Genomic DNA, 14,149 nt, shown 5'->3' on the forward strand with positions numbered 1-14,149 from the left:
TAACACCTCTACATTTAGACTGTCAAGGACATATATAAATAGAGGGTATATACATTTGACATATTTTGCACATGTTAAAGATTCTGTTACAGAAGAAATATGCTATTTTATTTTTCAGTGGAAAGATAATTCTAAAGTTGTGGTGTTTTCTCCTTATTTATTATGAGAGACAGAGAGTAGCCTTTTGTAGGAATTTGTACTCACGGCATGAATTGTTCCTGAATAAGTAGGTTCGTTTACAAGGATATTATCTCCAGGATTAACGATCATTTCAAACATCTAACAAAAGAAGCACAGGTTAGCTTGTATGCTTTCCAGCCATAGAAACCCCCACAACATTTTTTTTTTTTTTTAAATTTTGAGCTCACTAGTGTTCTAGAGTAGGCATTGGCAGGTTTTCTGTAAATACTACATGGGGCGTGTTCTGTGGCCCTGGTGTCAGCGTTGCCACTGCTCATCTCTGTCTCTGTGGTGAGAACGCAGCCATAGGCCACGTGTAAGCCGATGGTGTGGCTGAGTTCCAGTAAAGCTCTACTCACAGGATCAGACAAGGGCTGGTTTTGCTCTCAAGCCACAGTTTGCCAACCTGTGTTGAAAAACAAAACGTAACTGATTTGGCTCCTACAATTCATTTCTTCCTTATTTGTAAACATTTTAAATATTTGCTAGAAACCACATCTGTGTAAATGATGGAGATAAAGTGGTGAGAACAACTGTATAGTTTTTACCCTTATGGCAGTGCTCGGCCACCGTGATGACTCAGTTTGCAGAAGTCCCAGAAACATGGGCTTCCCAGGTGGCACTAGTGGTAAAGAACCCACCCGCCAATGCAGGAGACACAGGAGATGCTGGTTTGATACCTGGGTGGGGAAGATCCCCTGGTGGAGGGCATGGCAACCCATGCCCAGGAATACTCCAGTATTCTTGCCTGGAGAATCCCATGGACAGAGGAGCCTGGCAGGCTACGTCCTTGGGTTGGCAAAGAGTTGGACACAATTGAAGCAACTTAGCGCTCATAGAACCGTCCTTTCCTACCCTGGGATGTTTCATAGTCCCCAGGCCAAGAGTCTCCTCTGTATCATTTTAACAACCCAGAGCTCTTGATAAACAGCAGGGCCGTTATCCATTGAGACAGAAGATCTGACTTTAGTTTCCTGATATGGTCTCAGATCTTCCATTTACCATTCCTCATGAGCTTTTGGCATTTTAAGACAAAAACAGCGTCCTTCTCTGAAGAGTTTCTAACTGAGTCAGGATTTACAGGACCTCCTTTGTTGTTGTCATTGTGTAGTCACTAAGCCGTATCTGACTCTTCTGTGACTCTGTGGACTGTAGCCCGCCAGGCTCATCTGCCCATGGGATTTTCTAGGCAAGGTTGCCATTTCCTCCTCCAGGGGATCTTCCTGACCCAAGGATCAAACCTGAATCTGTTTAACTGGCAGGCAGGTTCTTTACCACTGAGCCACCTGGGAAGCACACAGGACCTTTAAGGGCCAAACAAGTCACTAGGGTGGCTTGTGTATTATCCAGGAATCAGATGAAAAACCTCATCACAGACATTTCCCATGTTGATGAGGGACATGAGAAAGTCCAATATCCTAAATGAGGAGGGAGGGCTGTTTATTATCTGAGACACAGGCATCTAAAATAATATCTATCCTGGAGAACAAAGTGGAAGAAAGATTGAACTGGATTCCCAGGAGATCTTGGTAACAGCATGGCGACAAGCCAGTGAGTTACTGGTACATTTGGCCACCTTTGCTGCCTTTCTTCTTCATATGACCAGTGTTGAGACAGACAAAAAAGAAACTTTCTTGTGCATCTTTCTGGGGAGAAAAAAAGGCTCGCAGTATACCTTCTTAAGAAAAGAATTTCACTGAAAAGAACTTTTTCTCCTACTATTCTGGGGCATCACAAATGTTTGTATTCAAGAAAAAGACTCAAACAGCAGCTAATCCTTTTATTTTTTGCTTGTTAAGTCCAAAAAGAGGGGAAAAATGTGAAGTCTTATTACTTTAATATATTATTCTTAATAATAATTTAATTAAAATTCATTGAAACTGACCAGATTATGTCTTTCATATTTACATAAAAAAGGAGCAAGAAAGCTACTCTTGTTTGATATAAACAAGAGTCAGACTTTAATCTAGAGGTAAAGACTGAATTAGAGTCTTATCCAGGACTAATTATTCAAGAAAAAGAAAAGAAAAAGATATATGAAACTGAGAACTATATACGCAGTCTCTTTATCAGGGGAACCCCCAGTGGTGGTTACCTCGGTGGACTTCCTGGAATCCAGAAGAGAGGCAGAGAGAGAGACAGACAAACAGAGAGAGAGAGAGAGAGAGAGAAAGAGAAGACGCTAACGCAGAGGAGAGGTCAGCCACAGACCAGACGTACCCTTAGATCTGGAGAAGCACAGCCAAGAGGGAGACTGGGTACAAGAGGCAGCTGGTACAGACGATGGCAGCAACAGACACACAAAGGGACGAGGCCTCAGCTCAGGAGGGTCAGGACGCACCCTCGAGGAATTAAACAGTCGTACAGACATAACCACGGCCTAACTCAACGTGGCCTGAATCTCTGAGCCACATGAAAGTGATCCTTGCTCACTAAGCTGCAGGGAATCTTGTCTGAAGGACTCAGAGCTCTGGGCTCTCTGTTTAAGAGAAACCAGGTTGGTTTCCTGGTCTTCAAGTTCTACTTATGATTCTAGTGAAGACCTGGTGTCCCACAAAACATGCTGCTCTGTGGTTAAGGGAGAGATGGCTGTATGGGTGCACATGTTAGATTCTTGCCATGGGTGCCCTTCCCCTCCAGTCTTACCTTACAGAGATCTTCTTGGCTGCCACATATGACACGTATGTCCATCTGTCCTTGGCTGGGTGCATAATGGATGATGGGTGGATTATGCAATTTTCTTGTAACTGTTTTAACCAGGATAACAGTTCTGGGTATCTAAAGCAAAAAATGCATTTTGAAATTGACATTAGTGAAAATCATAATAGTAGTAGATAGCAACCATATGGTAGCTTCATGGTGGTGGTGGTTTTCTTGCTAAGTTGTGTCTGACTCTTGTGACTCCATGGACTGTAGCCTGTCAGGCTCCTCTGTCCATGGGATTTCACAGGTGAGAATACTGGAGTGGGTTGCCATTTCCTTCTTCAGGTGGCTTCGTACCAGGGACTTTATACATTCAGTTTAAAAATCCTTAAATGCTTTTTGCTGATATTAATATCTTACTTAAAATATAAGGCAACAAAGTTATAGATTAAGAAAATCCACATAAAGTTCATCAGCTGGTGGTTTAATGAGCTGAGACTTGAATCTGCTGCTTTCTTATTCAAAGCCTGTACTTTTTCTTTTACATCAGAGAATTCACTGTGTATATGATTTTTTGTTTTTCTTAGGGAGATTTTTGTAGGATACCTAGAAGTTTGGGTTCAGTAAGTTGTTTGCATCACAGAAAGAAAAGCCTAGGTATTCATTATGTACAGTACTATTGTTATGCCCCCAATGTGTATTAATCCTTCAATCACAGAGGAAATAAACTCTGATAAAGTATAGTTAATAGACATTCTGTAAGTTACCCTTCATCACTGGAAGAAGACCAGCTAAAGAAAGCTGTATAATATTTGTTCTGTTTCCTTTATGAAATTAAACACATCTGAATTGTTGGGAAATGTGTTTCCATAGCTGCCTGTTAGAATAGAAATATAATTAGTGAAAAATTCCCAAGGCCCTAAAGTGTTTTCTGGGTCATCTTTTTCCTCCTCTCTTCTCCCCTGCTTCTTCTCCTAGTTTATCTTCTTTCTGTCTTTCCAGTCTCAGATCAAATGGTACCTGCTTTTGAAAACTTCTCCTTCTCCAGGTGACTACTTTTAAGGTTGAAAAGCAGGCACTGAGGAGTGTTAAGCAGTCAGTATCATTCCTGCTGTTAATTTCTCTTGAACAACTCTTCCCCAAATCTTCCTAACTGTTGAATATCCAGTTAAAAAAGACACAGTCATTTATCAGCTGGCTGCAGACTACTGCTCATGAAAATGAACCAACTAAGTTAAATTATCTACTGATCAGATTGAGGGCAGGAAGAGAAGATGGCAACAGAGGATCAGATGGCTGGAGAGCATCACTGACTCAGTAGACATGAGTTTGAGCGAACTGTGGGAGGTAGTGAAGGAGAGGGAAGCCAGGCTTGCTGCAGGCCATGGGATCGTAAAGAGTCGGCATGCCTTAGTGGCTGAACTACTGATCAGTACCCAGCACTCTGAGAATACTGCAGTGCTCTCTTCATCATCTGTTCATTAAATTGGAAGGGTTTTCCGTTTTCTATGGTGATGACCACAGTCTTGAAAGGGAACGTGTTGGGGTTTGGTGCCCCAGTTGCCAAGCAGAGGACAGATTTTGGTGCCTTGCCCAGTTTCTCACTTTCAACAAAGGGAAGAGAGTAAGAAACATGTGTTTTGTAAACCGAGAGGGTATGTTGCATTAAAGGCAATAAAACTTTACAGTGTAACTATGTCTAGTGATAGAATGCTAGTCTGAAAGAAACATAAGATGACTTTGTACGGACCTCACTAGTAGAGGAACTGAGGAATCAACACGTGCCACTGAGAAGGCGGACTGATCGTCCAGACAAAGCAGAGGCCACAGTGACAGAAAACCCTCCTCCACTCGGCCCCTCCCTGCCTGCCAGGCTCCCTGCAGCCCCTTCTGTCCTGTGTACCCGCCCTCCCCGCTCTGCACGCGCCTGCAGGCTGTGCTGAACCCTGACTCCTGTGCCAGAAGAGCCCCCTGAACTCTAACCATGACCGTGACCTGGCCTCTCTCTGTTGTGATTTACTGCCCTTGTGCCAGTTCCAACTGAGTTCTCTGAGAGCGAGGGCAGTGCCTGTCCCAAGTCTTCTCAGAGCCGGGTTCAGACCTCCTGGAGCAGCTCTGCGGGGACCCCTCCCTCCTAATGGAGAGCTGCACCCCAACTCACCAATGACTCGAAGGGCAAAAGACTTTCTGGCTGCGCTTCTAGCCATGATGAGCCGTGTGTAATTCATTATCGAATCTAAGCACCAAGCCCCTCCTTTGGTAGTTGAAGACTAGGAAAGCTAAGGATCCACCTCAATCGTTCCTCCTAAATCTTGCCCTGAAAAGGTCACCTCCTCTGTCCCCTGAGTCTGAGTCTGGTGCTTGGAGCAGGAGAGGCCGGAGAAGCCCTGGCTACAGGTGTTGCTTGAACTTGGTTAGGAACCGGCTGCAGCGGATGGCAGGACTGGCAAAGTCCATGGCAGTGGCAATATACGTACCCCTTCCTGCCCCGCGGCCTTTGGTACCTCCCTTCGTCATGCCCATCTTCTGGCCACCGCCCCCGGCCTTGCCTCCATCCTGGTCTAGGTCCTGACTGCTCCTCCAGCCTGGTCATCGGTCTTGGCACAGGCAGTGTGGGAACCTGGCCCTCCAGCATTGCAGCCCTAACCAGGGTTAAAAATCCAGTCAGATTCCTGACTCTGCAGCTGGAGTTGCAGAAGAAAGTGGCGGATTGACTGGGGAGCCACCTGGATCCAGGCGAGAGGCTGGTGGAGGGCTCTTAGTCTGCCCTGCTCAGGTCCTGGAGGAAGGCCACCTGCCTGGCTTCACACCGTGACCAAATCAGATGCAAAGTTCTCCTTTCAGCAGTGCAGACTGTAGACCCTCTCCTGGCAGGTCACCAAAGTGAACTGACGATTTCCAGAGCCTCTGTCTCCAAGACCTGAGAGTTTCACAGTTTTAAAACCACGTTTTAAACTCTGTTTCTGCCGAGTGCATGTCTTTCCCTGGTTGTCGGCCGTGGGTGCTTGTCTCCAGGTGCCCTAGTCTTCTTGATGTGGGGGGTGCTTCTCTTGTAGCAGGGCACAGGCACCCTGGCCTCTGGGCTAGGCAGCTGTGGCCTGGTGGGCTTAGCTTCCCAGGGCAGGTGGGATCTTAGTTCCCTCATCTAACCCAAGCTCACCCAAGCGGCCTTCACTGGAAGGCCTAGGACCCAGGGAAGTCGCAACCAGAGTATTGTAGAGTGAGGATTCAGTGTTGATGCAAACTTTGCAGGAACCACTCTGAGGGTCTCCTCAGATTTTACTATCTCCTCTTCCCTTGGGTCCTCTGACCATCCATTATAGATTTAGGTTGGAAGTGTAGATCCAAAAAGATTCAGGACTTTGGGGCTAACACCTTGTCCCCCTTTTCTTATAGAATAATCCTCCTCCCCACACCCTCCACCAGTTTTCTCTGTGATTTCTCTTTTCTGAATCATCAAAATGGAATGCACAGGCTTCCATGGGAGCCCTTAATGAGAGATTTGTAAACAGTCCTTTTCTTTTTAAATTCTTAAATGGGTATTAAGTCATTTCTTTTTAACCAAATTCCTAACTGGATTCATTCATTTGGTAAACACTGTTGAGTTCTTCCTGAATGAGTGAGTATTGACCCTCTGCCAAAGGACTTTCTTAGACATAATAGTTTGATCTTGGAGTCCCTTCTGCTCTTATCTAGGTCCTGGCAACAGCAGGATGAGACCAGGAAAATCTTTATGCCCCCAGCTTGCGTGCTCAGTCATGTTTGACTCTAGTGACCCTATTGACTGTAACCTGCCAGGCTCCTCTGTCCGTGGGATTTTCCAGGCAAGAATACTGGAGTGGGTTGCCATTTCCTTCTCTAGGAAATGGCAGATCTTCCTGACCCAGGGATCGAACCTGCATCTCCTGAATCTACTGCCTTGCAGGCAGGTTCTTTACTTGCTAAGCCCCTGGGGAAGCCCCTAGCTTAGGAACACAAGGGAATATATTATTAAAGCTGCTAGAAACCTAAAAGGCAATGATGGCGTTCTGGATTCAGAGACCTCAAGTGGTTTAAATCCCACTTAATGAAGTTATTTAATCTTGCTGTGCATCAGTTTGCTCCCGCTGTGAGCGGGATTAAATCAGAGAATCTCTGAGGCTTATCAGCACAGTGGCCTGATCTTATAAAAGTACTCAGTGACTCTTAGCTGTTATATGACTAGTAACACTGTCCTTGGAGAAGGAAATGGCAACCCACTCCGACCTGGAGAATCCCAGGGACAGAGGAGCCTTGTGGGCTGCTGTCTATGGGGTCGCACAGAGTCGGACACGACTGAAGTGACTTAGCAGCAGCAGCAACAACAACAAGGTTCTAAGCAAACCTAAGAACTCAGCCTGCTGATGGCATTGGCTAGAGAAACTATATGGCAACTTTTAAGGAAAATTATGTCCTTTGTTAATTCATATATGCAATTAAGAATCTTTGTGAGGTTACCTATTTAGAAAAGTGTTGCCTCTGAATGTTTCTAGAAATTAGCTCAAGAAGCTCTAACTTTTAAAATTAACTAAGTTATAAGCAATAGTTAATTATGAAATAAAACTGCAGATACTGATGTTACTAGAGATTCAGGATCCTCCCCCCGCCCCCATTAGTGTGATTCCCTTGATACTTAATATAAATCCAAACTTCTTCCCTTTGGCAGCAGGAAAGTGTTTGGTGAAAGGTATTTGGTGTTCTGAGCCAAGAAGAAAACTAGAATTTAGCCTTTGTAGCCATATTCTTGCACAGGTCTGTGCTTCTCATAATATTTATTATAAAGTTTTTTTTTAAGTATGGAACTAATCTCCACCCACACTTTCAGTCAATGATAACAGAACTAAAGGAGTCCAGAGTAAAGAGATTTTAGGCCAGCTTGTCATATCATGCAGGCGCTCAACCTTCATCAGTTTGCTGAATTTTATACTTGGCTGTAGGAATGCTGATTCACTGTGAGGTGGTGATCATTGAGGTCATGCAGAGAAGCAGAGAAGTAACCCATCAGAGCAGATACTGAATGCAGGGGACCTGAGGCTGTGCTTGGAAATTCAAGGCAGAGAATGGCCAGTGTGGTGGGAAAGGGTAGGCAAAGGCTAAGCTAGGGACAGCTCACCTAAGAATCAGAAGCTGAGGAGATGATTGGTTGCTAGAAAATCAAAGAGACCAGACTTTGAAATTGTCAGGAGCAACCGCAGGAGGAATGAGTGATCAAGGTTCGCAGCTCAGGCTGCCTTTTAAAGGCTTGGCTTAGGACTCTTGGGTACAGAATGAATTATAAGGCCAGGTGTTCTGGACCCAGTCATTCTCTAAACATTTGTTGAGTGCTTGCCCTGTGCTGGGAGCTGTATCACGTTTAAAAGTGATGATGGAGACGAGCCACAGGTCCAGAGGCTGTAAGTACAGGATGAAGGCATCGGCAGGCATGGTTCTCTCCGAGACCTGTGACCCAGAATCTGTTCCAGGTCTCTCTCCTAGATGCTGGTGGTGTGTGGTATGGTTGAACGTTCCTTGTCTTGTGGCTGCATCACCATGATGTGGCCTTGGTCTTCACGTGGCGTCTCCCTGTTGTGTGCACACCCCTGCTGTCAAACTCCTTATAAGGACACCAGTCTCATTAGACCAGGGCTCACCTTCATCGCCTCGTGTTAACTTGGTTACCTCCGTAAGGACTTTGTGTTCAAATAAAGTCATACTCCTAGGTACTAGGGGTTAAGACTCCAAAGTATCTATTTTAAAACATTGAAGTGTAGTTAATTTACAATGTTCTGTTAGTCTCAAGTGTACAACAAAGTGATTCAGTTATGTATACATACATGTGTATTCTTTTTCAGATTTTTCCATTATAGGTAATCACAAGATATTGAATGTAGTTCTCTGTGCTGTACAGTAGGTTCTTATTGTTTATCTATCTTACGTATGCTCCGTTGCTCAGTTGTGTCTGACTCTTTGTGACCCCATGGACTGTAGCCCTCCAGGCTCCTCTGTCCATGGGATTTTTTCTAGGCAAGAATACTGGAGTGGGTTGCCATTTATATTTTAATCTCAGACACTCCTGCGTAAGCTTCTTCTTCTCCCTGTCATCTCTCCATCCCCATTAGAAACACTAATTTTATGTTCTATGTCTGTGACTCTTTTCCTGTTTTGTAAATAAGTTCATTTGTATCATTAAAAAAAAATTCCATATATAAGTGATATACAATATTTGTTTCTTTGTCTTCATTTAATATAATACCTAGGTCTGCCTATGTTGCTGCAAATGGCATTATTTCATTCTATTTTGTTTTTTAATGGCTGAGTAATATGTACCAGATTTTCTTTTTCCATTTATCTGTGATGTCCATTTAAGTTGTTTCCATGTCTTGGCTATGTAAATAGTGCTGCTATGAACATTGGGGTGCATGCATCTATTTGGACTAGAATTTTCTCCATATATATACACCCGGGAGTGGGATTGCAGGATCATATAACAACTCCACTTTTAGTTTTAAAAATAAGCTACATAGAATTTTCCACATGGATATACCAGCTTACATTCCCACCAATAATGTAGGAGGGTTCCTTTTTCTCCACACCCTCTGGAAAATTTTATTTTGTAGACTTTTTAATGATGACCATTCTGACCAATGTGACATGGTACTTCATTGAAATTTGGATTTTCATTTCTGTAATAAATAGTGATGTTGAACATCTTTTCATGTGCTTGTTGGCCATGTATATTTTCTTTGCAGAAGTGTCTATTTAGGTCTCTTGACCTTTTTTTTTTTTTTTGACTGGGTTGTTTTTTTCATGTTAAACTGTAATAGTTCTTCGTATATTTTGGAAATTAATTTTTTGTCAGTAGCATCTTTTGCAAATATTGTCTCCTATTCCCTAAGTGGTCTTTTCTCATTTTTATGGTTTCCTTTGCTCTGTAAAAGCTTTTAAATTTAATTAGGTTCCATTTATTGTTTTTCTTTTTATTTTCATTAGTCTAGGATTGATCCAAAAAGATATTGCTGCCATTTATGTCCAAGAATATTCTCCCTAAGATTTCCTTTAGAAGTTTCATAGTATCTATTCTTACATTTAGATCTGTAAGCTATTTCCAATTTATTTTTGTTTACGGTATTAGCGAATTTTCTAATTAATTTCATTCTTTAACATGTAGCTGTCCACTTTTCCCTGTACCGCCTGTTGAAGAGACTGTCTCTTCTCCATTGCATATTCTTGCCTCTTTTGTCACAGATCACTTGACCATACATTTGTGGGTTTGTTTCTTGGCATTCTATGCTATTCCACTGGTCTGTATTTCTGTTTTTGTGCCAGTTCTATAGTGTTCTGATGACTCCCTTATATCAGTAGTCAGGGAGCATGATTCCTCCGGCCCCATTCTTCTTTCTTAAGATTGATTTGGGTATTTGCGGTGGGGGGGGGGGGGCGGTCTTCTGTGTTTCCATACATTAAAAACATTATTTATTTGTTTCCTTTTGGCTGTGCTGGGTCTTGGCTGCTGTGTGAGGGCTTTCTCTCGCTGCAGCAAGCAGTGGCTACGCGTCACTGCAGTGCGCGGGCTCCTCATTGTGGTGGCTTCTCTTGCTGCGGAGCACGGGCTCGCTTGGTTGCCCCTCAGCAAATGTGATATTCCCACCAAGCATCGAACCTGTGTCCCCTGCATCAGTAGGCAGATTCTTAACCACTTAACAGAACACCAGGGAAGCCCTCCATACATATTTTATTTTCTCAAGTTCTGTGAAAAATGTCTTTGGTAATTTGAGTGGTATTGCATTGAATCTGTAGATTGGCTTGAATAGTATCATTTGAACAATATTGATGCTTCCAGTCCAAGAACAAGGTGTCTCTTTATACCTGCTTGTGTCGTCTTCTAAATCTTTTATCATTATCTAACAGTTTTCGGAGTAGAAGTCTTTGTCTCCTTAGGTAGGTTTAATCCTAAGTATTCTATTCTTTTTGATACTGTAGTAAATGAAATTGTTTCCTTAATTTCTCTTTTGATATTTCCTTGTTTGTGTACAGAAATGCAACAGATTTCTGTATGTGAATTTTGTGTCCTGAAAATTTACAGAATTTATTAATGAGCCCTAATAGTTTCCTGGTAGGGTCTTTAGGATTTTCTACGTATAGCAGCATGTCATATGCAAACCGTGATAGTTTTACTTTCTTCTTTTCCACCTTGGATTCCTTTTATTTTTCCTGTGTGATTGCATGGCTAGGAGTTCCAAATCTATGTAGAATAAAAAAGTTGAGGGGACATTATCTTCTTGTTTCTGAGCTTAATGGAAATGCTTTCAGCTTTTCACTGTTGAATATGAGATAAGCTACTGGTTTGTCACATATGGCCTTAGTATGTTGAGATATGGTCCCATTATGCCCACTTTCTGAGGAGTTTTTAATCATAAATGGATGTTGAATTTTATTAAAAGCTTTTTCTGCATCTGAGATGATAATACGGTTTTAATTTTTCAGTTTGTTAATATAATGCATCACATTGATTGATTTCTAAATAATGAAAACTTCTAGCACCCCTGTAATAAATCCCCTTGATCATGGTGTGTGATCTTTATATTGTATTGTTGGAGTTGATTTGCTAGTATTCTGTTGAGTATTTTTGTATCTGTGTTCATCAGTGATATTGGCCTATAATTTTCTTTTTTTGTGATATCTTTGTCTGGTTTTGTTATTAGGGTGACAGTGGCCTCATAGAATGAGTTTGGAACTGTTCCTTTCTCTGCAATTGTTTTGAAATAGTTTTAGAAGGATGATTGTTAACTCTTCTTCAAATGTTTGGTAGAATTCACCTGTGAAACCATCTGGTCCTGGGCTTTTGTTTGGAGTTTAAAATTTTCTGATTCAATTTCAGTGTTGATAACTGGTCTGTTCATATTTTCTATTTCGTCCTCATTCAGTCTCGGTACCTTCCTAAGCATTTGTCCCATTTCCTCTGGCTTTCCGTTTTATTGGTGTATACTTGCTCACAGTAGTCTTTTAGGGTCCTTCTTATTTCTGTAGTGTCAGTTGTAGCTTCTCTCTTTTCATTTCTAATTTTATTGATTTGAATCCTCTTTTTTTTTTTTTCTTTCTGAGTGTGGCTAGTGGGCTTCCCTGGTGGCTCAGATGGTAAAGTGTCTGCCTGCAGTGTGAGAGACCCGGGTTCTATCCCTAGGTTGGGAAGATCCCCTGGAGAAGGAAATGGCAACCCGCTCCAGTACTCTTACCTAGAAATTCCATGGATGGAGGAGCCTGGTGGGCTACAGTCCATGAGGTCACAAAGAGTCAGACACGACTGAGCAACTTCAGTGGTTTATCCATTTTTCTCATCATTTCAAAGAACCAGCTTTTAGTTTCATTGATCCATAGGGAAGCATAAAAGACTTTCTTACACTGGGGGGAGGGACTCCTAAAGTGGACATGTCAATATTTAAATTTAAATTTGAAGGAAACCATGCTGAGTGACAACTGTTCCCTGTGTATGGCTGTTTCTATTTGCATCATATATTCAGGTGTACCTGTGTTGGTTGCATAGATATTTATACATGTATATCTTCATCTTGGATTGATCCCTTGATCATTATATAGTGTCCTCCTCTGCCTCTTGTAACAGTCTTTAAAGTCTATTTTGTCTGGGTATTGCCACTCTAGCTTTCTTTTGGTTTCCAGTTACATGGAATACCTTTTTCGAACTCCTCATTTTCAGTCTGTATGTGTCCCTAGATCTGAAGTGGTGCTTGTGTAGACAGCGTCTTATGTTTCTGTCCACTGAGCCAGTCAGTGTCTCTCATTCAAAGCATTAAATTCATTTACATTTAAAGTAATTATCCATAGGTATGTCCTTATTACCTCTTTGTTAATTGTTCGTTTTTACGAACCTTTTTTCCCCCTTCCTCTTTTGTTCTCCTCTCTGATAATTTGATAGCTAACTTTAGTGTTGTATATGGATCCTTTTTTATGTTTGTGTCTATTGTAGATTTTCAGTTTGTGGTGATCAGCGGGTTTTGATATAGCATCTATATATAAACACGATTATTTTAAGTTGCTGGTCTTTTAATTTAAATGCATCTCCAGGACCCTGCATTGCGCTCTCCTCACGACTGATGCTTTTGGTATCGTAGTTAGGAGTGGCTGATTTCCTATGTTTACCATGTGTATCTTTACCAGTGAGCTTGTCCATTCATAATTTTCTTTTTTCTAGCTGTGGCCTTTTCTTTTCCACCTAGAGAAGTTCCTTTGGCATTTGTTGTAAAGCTGGTCTGGTGGTGCTGAGTTCTCTTAGCTTTTGCTTATCTGTAAAGCTTTTGATTTTTCTGGCAAATGCATGAAAGCCTTGCTAGGTATTCACTTTCTTCCCTTTCTTCACTTTAAAGCTATCATGTCACTCCCTCCTGGCCAATGTTTCTGCTGAGAAATCAGCTGATAACCCTATGGGAATTACATTGTATGTTATTTTTTGCTTTCCCTTTTTTAACTTTTAATATTTTTCTTTGTCTTTAATTTTTGTCAGTTTGATTTGTATGTATATCTTCATGTTCCCCTCAATTTATTCTGCCTGTGACTCTGTGCTTCCTGACAGTTAGTTCTTCATTTTAAGTCAGCTTGAAATAGCTATAGTGATGACCACCAGGACCAAACGCTCCAGCTCATTCACATGGTGGAAAAATAACAACTGTCATGGAGGTTTTTATGTACATAAGGATCTTGGGAATGACAGTGACCTATACTTCTCATTCCTTACAGGACCTGATAACTTCACAGTGACTAGATTGGAATGCTGGTAAATTGTTCTATAGGGACAGAAAATGGATACAGGGTGTTTATGATACTGTCCTAATGACATCCTATGCTCATGTACATGCACAGAAACATCTAAAAGGATGGATGATAAATGGTGTAATGAGACAGGCAGTGGCTTTTACTTTATCCTTTACATTTCTAGGATTATCTGAAAAATTACATGAGCATATTTTTAATAATCAGATGGGAAAATAAAGATAGTAAAAGATGAGAAAGAAAATCATTAAAAAGTATATCCTGAGTACCTCAAAGGTATGTAGTAGCTTGAAATCACATAACTGGTAAGAATGTGTTTTTGAAGTTGTGTAAAATCATAAAATACAATGTAGTCCATTTTTCAAAGTCCTCAGTCTCCCCTCCTCAGAATTAATAGGAACATCTTTAGGTATGTTTAGTTTTAGAATTTCATGTTATAGAGATTTTTATATTATATAATGTCTGTGATACTCTTACTGAAAATTATGCATAATGGTCAAATTCTAACAACTTTTGCAATAAGCTTTCATTGAGTGAGTGCTCAGTC

The 14,149-nt window shown here is 41.6% G+C and overlaps 1 long non-coding RNA gene across 1 annotated transcript in view; it reads left to right on the top strand.

Annotated features, from left to right (window-relative positions):
- LOC133252384 (uncharacterized) overlaps nucleotides 1-14,149 on the top strand; it is a 148,020-nt gene that overhangs the window by 33,877 nt on the left and 99,994 nt on the right. The window lies entirely within an intron of this gene.

Source organism: Bos javanicus, chromosome 8 (assembly GCF_032452875.1).
Source record: "Bos javanicus breed banteng chromosome 8, ARS-OSU_banteng_1.0, whole genome shotgun sequence".
Lineage (NCBI taxonomy): Eukaryota > Metazoa > Chordata > Mammalia > Artiodactyla > Bovidae > Bos > Bos javanicus.